This window comes from Prinia subflava, chromosome 10 (assembly GCF_021018805.1).
Source record: "Prinia subflava isolate CZ2003 ecotype Zambia chromosome 10, Cam_Psub_1.2, whole genome shotgun sequence".
Classification (NCBI taxonomy): Eukaryota; Metazoa; Chordata; class Aves; order Passeriformes; family Cisticolidae; genus Prinia; species Prinia subflava.
Genome location: NC_086256.1, coordinates 5,787,294 through 5,794,089, shown reverse-complemented (window position 1 = coordinate 5,794,089; position 6,796 = coordinate 5,787,294). Strand labels below are relative to the sequence as shown.

Here is a 6,796-nt window from a genome sequence, read left to right as displayed (position 1 = left end):
CGGCTCTGCTGCGGCTGGGAGGTCACGGACCTGCACAAAGGTGAGGGGACAGCGACTCCCTTCCCTCCCCCTGGCACCAAGGGAGCCTTTCCTGAGGGGGAACCCAGGTGAGGGGCTCCTGAGGCGAGGGATGGGCTGTTCCTGAGGTGAGGCGCTGCTGAGGAGAGCCATGAGGGGTTCCTGAGGCAAGAGGTTCCTGAGGAGAGCCATGGAGGTTCCTGAGGCAAGAGGTTCCTGAGGAGAGCCACGAAGGGTTCCTGAGGTGAGCCATGAGGGGTTCCTGAGGCAAGAGGTTCCTGAGGAGAGCCATGGAGGTTCCTGAGGTTCCTGAGCCGAGCAGTGAGGGGTTCGTGAGGCGCTGGGCGCTCGCTCGCCCGGGTGAGGCTGCAGACGGCGGTCAGGGCGCTCGGTGCCGGTTCGCAGCCCGGGACCGGCCGCCCCCCGCCCACCGGACCGCGGCACAAGCGGGGAGTGACATTTCCTGGAGTTCCCGAGCGCCCGCAGCCGGGCGGAGAGTCCCGCTCCCGGCATGGGCGGCCGCCTCCTGTGGGAGAGAGAAGGGGTGAGACTCCGGGCGCAGTGTCACGATTTGGCTTACCCTGCCAGCTCGCCTTCGCGGCTTCTGTGCGGAACGAGCGTGTATTGTTTTTTAGGGGGTTGTTTGTTGTTTGGTTTTTTGTGGGTTTTTTTTTTTGTTTGTTTGTTTGTTTTTAAATTTTAAAACAAATCTGGAAGCCTCTTTGCTGAGGATTGAACGTGTCTGCCAGCGAATGGCTCCGGGCCTCGCACCTCTCGGGTGTCCCGCAGGATGGTGTCCCTCTCCGATAGCGGAGACACTCAACATGAAATGGCGAAATAACACACGTTCGCCTCCCAGCCGCGCGTCCTTCCCACCAGGTTTTGTGCAATGGTCACGCTACACACAACGCAGCCGGTGCCCGGAGGGCCGTCCCTCGGCCGCGGGCACCGGCAGCGCCCGGTGGCGGCGGTGGGTGCGCGGTGCCGCCGCCCGCCTCTGTGTGTGCGTGTGGCCGCGGGCTCGGCGGGTCCCCGCGGGGACGGAGCGGGCGGCTGCTCCCGCTGTCCGCCCGCCGCGGGGGTATCGGTGCGGACCCGGGGCCCGGTGCGGGGGTGCCGGCGCGGAGCCCGCGGGGCGGGGGCGCGGCAGCTCCGCGCCGCCTCCCCGGTGGTGCCGCAGTGCCGTGCGCTGCCGCCGGGGCCGGGCAGGGGGCGCTGCTGCCGGGCGCTGCGGCGGCCTTGGCCGCGGAGGCAGCGAGCGAGCCCGGCTGGCGGCGGCGAGGGCGCGCCGGCCCCCAGCGCTCCCGGGGCGGACCCGGGGCATCCCCCTCGCCATGCAGACCCGGCGGCGCTTGCTGCCTCCCGAGGTGAGTGAGCGGCGTCCGGCGCGCCGCCCGCGGGCCCGAGAGGCCGGGGTACCCCGCTCCCCAGGCCCCTGCCGCCCGCAGCGAGGCCCCGCGGGCGGGCAGGGCTCTGGTGCCTCGGTGCAGCCGCCGTAACGCCGACAGCGCGCTGGGCCTGCGGGCTCCGGGCGCCCCCTCGCCCCGCCGCCCTTGTCCTCCGCACGCCACCAAGGGAAGGCAGCGGTCGCCCCCCAGCCCTCCCCGGAGGCCGCCGAGATCCTCCGGGCCCCCTCCCCGCCGTTCCCCCTCCGTCCCCGGGCGTCCGGACTGAGTGACCCGCTCGCCCGGGGCACCTTTCTCCCCGCGCCGGCGGTCCCGGGGACGGGGAAGGAGCGGCTGCTCCCCCCGGGACGCCCCGGGTACCGGCGCGGGGCAGGGCGAGGTTGTGCCCGGGCAGCCGCGGCTGCCGGCCCGGGCAGGGGAGGATCCCTGTTTGCATCTCGTGCCCTTTTTTTATGGCCTGATCTCCGCTCTCTCCCCGGGCAGGGAATGTTACTTGCTCATCGCGATGTGTAACAAGTCACTCCTGCAATGGTGGTAGTGGTGGAGGGGGATGGGGAGAGCGGGCGGGATGCGTTTTATAACATCTCTAATTACGTGAAATTGTGGTCATGTCTCACTCTAAGAATAACTGGCACTCTTGGCATGTCAGACTTTTTGCAGAGATGGGTTAGTTTTTTGCTCACAAATGTTACGGCTAAATAGGTGCCTATGGCAGAGCGTGGTTCAAGAAATGTTTTTATCTTCTTAACCATACAGAGAAACAAGTAGCAGATGGAAATTGATAAACTGTTGTGTTTTCGTGTTAATGATATTCTTTATTTGTAGACAGGATATTCCCTATTATTTTATGACAGAGGTTTTTCAGAGGGTGTCATTTTTACACATATTTTCATAAAGTTCAGATATTAAAAGTTAACTGAATTCTGTCAGTGTTCTTATTAAGTGTGGTTGTCTCATATTAGAATTTCTGAATAGCACTGCCCTCAGTTTTTGGGTCCAGACTGAACCCAAACCAGGAAGGAGCTGTGTAAAAATAAGTAAAATTCTAAAAATAAAAAATATGCTCTACCTGAATAAAAGCTTTTGTTTTCTTTAGGCAGCATTTAACTGGCTATGCAAGTTAACATTCTAGTTAACTTCTATTAGCAAGGAATTTTTGATTGCATGGAACAAATCCAGTTTTTAGTTACACCTTCAGTGGTTGAAACATCCAAATCCTTTGTTGCTGCCTGAACCCTCCGTGTGCTTCTTTTTATAAAGTTACAGCATGTGATGCAAAATGAGAAGAACAGTCTCCTTGACCCAAGAGAGACAAATTAAAAAATCTCTTCAGAGGTTTGGGGAATCTGGAAAAATGGAAGCTGAAGAAGGGTCTAAAATTTCAAACAAGCCTCCATCTCTAACTGAAGCCCTGATCAGCCCTGAACAAGTTACCATGTTCTGACACACTGTGATTTATTTGCATTGCTTTATGGTGCCTCCTTTAGTGTGTGAGAAAGGAAGAAACCCACCCCAAAACCGCCGTGCTGACTCCTGGTATTGAGTGTTATTTTTGTGTGTTAGCTTTGAGTCAGTTACGAGGCTGGGGATTAAGTACTTTCAAACACACACTCATTTCAGGATCTGAGGCCTGGGGCTAAGGCTGAGATGAAATACAGTTTTTTTAGCTTGGCATAAAGTCTGGCTGTGATTGTCTCGGGGAACAAAGGTAGAGACTGAACAAAGATGCAGTATTAAAACTTGTGGCCAAAGAATGATAAGCTTTTAATGTCTGTTGTAGCCTGTCCACTTGCTGTGCCAGCTTTGGCAAAGCACAGCTTGCTTGTTTTTCAGTTTACAGGCTATCTATAGAAAATTACCTGGAAATTATTTTGCTAAAGGATTAGAGTGGCCTTTTGCTTTTGAATACAAGTTGGCCAAAAAGGTTTTGGGAAGAAGTTGTGTGTTCATGTTTTGTTGATCAGAAAAATCCTTTTGATATACTAAGTGGAAAATCTTCCCAATAAAACTGATTTTCTTAACTGAAAATCAATTGAGGAATGATAGTTTCAGTGCACAGTTAGTCTGTGTGCTGATGACTCTGTGATCTTTTCCAGAACACTGTTGTAAGACGCCAGTATATCCATAGGCTTCTTTGAAAGTGTTATATAAAGGCTAATGTTTATTTTTGTAATGTGATTGAGATTAAAGAAATTGAAAGGTGGCCTGTTAATGATTCTATTTGTGATTCTTTAGGAGACTTGGGCTTTTAAAAGGACAGAAATGTGAACTAATATGCTTGGTTTTCCCTCCTGTTGTTTCTCTAAAGTACTGAGAAAGGTACAATGGTACTGCAAGTTGACAAAGCTTTTTGTATTGATAAGCAGTAGGAACTCAAAAGTAAATGGCTGAAAGTATCTGAAAGTATTGAGGTTTAGCTGATAGAGACAGCTTTTACTGTTGTGTTAGCCAGAAGTGTTGGCTGTATCTTGCAGTACTGGGAAAATTGTATCAATTAATGCAGATGGATAGGAAGATATAAAATATATATCAAGGATCCTTCATGGACATAGTAGTTCATACCTGAATTGGAATTCAGGAAAAATAGAATTCACAATATGTATTGATGCAACTTTTTGGACTAATGACTAGAGCAAAACATGGTATATAGGTATAAAAAAACCCAGCACACTGAAAAATCACTGTGATAAAAGTAAATGACCTTTATCATAATGCACACAAATATAATTTATATGTAAAGAATAATTATTTGTCTTATCTCTATGAATAAATTTATTTTTACATACAAGTAAAGTACATTCCTACTTACTATTTTGTTTGCTTGATTTTCACTTTAGCTGCTATTCAGGCTTCCATAGCAGACAAGTAGAATAGGAAAAATACTTTTAATGTGAGTTTATATGTATTTTTTCACTGAATAATTCCAGTCTGGTTTATTACTGGATTATTCCATCAGTAATTATATTACTACTGTATTGCTGCAAGAGACAAGCAGAGATGGCTAATATTGGAACTTCTTTTTCAGAAATAACAGCCCTCCAAGTAGTACATCAGCATCAAATAGGCTTGAGTGGCAGAGGAAGTCCATAAAGTGTCACTTAAACTATTTTAAAGGTAGTTACTAGAGAAATCTAATTAATTTAAAAACATGTGTTGAAGGCAAGCAGTGCCTGGCCAGGAATTTCAGGGTGTCGACAGAGGGTAAATTGTTCCTTCCCTATTCCTTCATCCAGATCTGCTTAAGGGAGAGGGGATGTAAAGAAACAAGTCCAGTCAGCTGAGATTTGCTCAGGCATAGTTCTGTTACAGTAAAAAAAAAAAGGTGATAAACTGTGTGCAAAACAGGTGTGGAGTCACAACCTGTGGATCCTGTGTGTTTTAGGAAGTGTGGAGCTGCAGGGCTCTCTGAAGAGCTTGTGTGCTATCTTCAGTCTGAGCATAAACTAAGACAATAGTTGTGTTAGTTATGAAGGCCAGGGAAAAGAGAGCTTTAGGAGACTCCAACATTGTTTTGTTTTCACATGAAATTTGATGATTTGGAAATGTCAATATGCAGCAGTGTGACCATACATAATGCTTTGTATTTTTTGGTGCTGCTATGTTGAACCTCTCGCATGTTTTGTCCCCAGTGTACACTGAGCAAAGGAAAACGTGGACTTGAATACTGGATTTCCACTTGCACTGTTTTTTTGTTTGTCTCTGTTTCTTGAGTAGAAATTACCAACTTTCATATGGAATTATTTGCAGATAATGCTAATAGCTTTACCGCTCTGTATTTTATCTCTGTGTTGTCTATAGAATATATAAGTATCTTTGTGTTGCTTGCTATATGTGTTAATATTGTTAATATTATAATTCTGATATTTTGATGGCAACAGAAGTTACAAACCTATGAACCAGTGGGGTTTTAGTAATATCAGTTGTTTAAGGGAATACACTGAAGGTCCAGAAGCGTTCCAGTAAGCTCTGCTGGGATTGTCTAGGTTTGCCTGTCAGGAATTTTATTGCATGCTGCTTGTTTCCTATACTTCTTCCCCTTCCTTTTAATATCCACAGGAAGCTTGATGAACTTTTGTTTTTAAGAGCTTGATGGCATAGTGGAGTTGAGCAGGGCTTTACATTCGGAAGTGGTTAACAATTTTTTCAACAGTTCTTTTGTATTTTGTTGGATTTCTGTTGCAGTTTGGTTCCAGCATAGTGACAAAGGTGGAAAGCTTTCCCGTGGATGTTTGAGGCATCAGCTGGTGCTTTGGGCAGTGCTGCTGAACCCTGTGCAGGGGATGGTTTTGTATATAAAGCAATGCAGTAATTGTGCCTTCGCTGGTGTCTTCCTGGTTTTTGGCCTGACTCAAGCTGAACTGATGTTTGCAATAGTTACAAAAAAAAGCACTAAAGCCTCAAGTACACAAAGCTGGAAGTGTTTCTTCCTCTGCTATTTTTATGTGTGTGAAAATGTTGTAGAATCCAGTTTGATAACATTTTAGGGCTGTTTCCCAGCTATTCTTCATTAGAGGAATTAGGCACAATCAAAGATGCTTGAAGTGTTTTGTGCTTTTCTTTGCCTGAGCTAAGATCCCTTGTCCAGTTAAGAGCTAGAAAAGAAATGCTGGATATGAAATTATTTCCATGCTGACTGGTAGTGTTCCAGAATTTTCCTTATTGACTACTTGTACTAAAATATTGCAGAAGAGGCTTTTTTTTTTGGTTAGTAAAATGGTAGCTGGGAGGAATTTGTCATTCCCTCTTCCCAGCATCCAAAGAATCCAGAGGACATTTCTTATCAGGTGATAAATTGAAATTAGGCCATACTTGGGTCAGAGATTCATGTGTGCTCTATCAATTACAGAAGAGCTCTAGCTGCTCTTAACAACCTTCTAGATTCTTGCAGTTTTCAAAAATACTGTAATTGGAAAGTTTTTATTTACTTTTGGGCTATACTGAAGCCTTTTAAAATAAATAATAGAACTCAAACTTTATGCATGTTTTGGGTACAACATTTCTATTTCACTTCAAGTTTAAAATTTTATTTAGGAAAGTAATACAGGTGAAATACATTAGCAGATTCATAGCAGATTATCACTGGAAGAACATACACTGGTACTTTTTTCCAAGAAATAGTGTGATGCACTTAAAAGAAGTTGGTAAATGTTCAGTGGAAGAAGAAGATCAAAGAGCTTTCTAAATCACATAATACCTTCTTTATCTGTGAATGACACTGACTATTAGAGGAGCTTTTCTTGCTTCCAGGTTCAGTTTTGTTGTGTCAAAACTCTGCTTTGAGCTCAGTGTACATGTTGTCTTACCTGTTTGCACTCCAAGTGTGAACTACAAGATTGATTTTGCAACACTAAAAAAAAGGCCAAGCCATTTGC

General features: G+C 46.6%; 1 protein-coding gene across 1 annotated transcript in view; it reads left to right on the top strand.

The window, feature by feature from the left end:
* Positions 1 to 1,238: 1,238 nt before the first annotated feature.
* Positions 1,239 to 6,796, top strand: part of ZFYVE9 (zinc finger FYVE-type containing 9) — a 57,457-nt gene continuing 51,899 nt past the window's right edge. The window contains exon 1 of the mRNA XM_063407080.1: positions 1,239 to 1,385. The gene's annotated coding sequence lies outside the window, so the exon portion shown is untranslated. The remainder of the gene's footprint in view (positions 1,386 to 6,796) is intronic.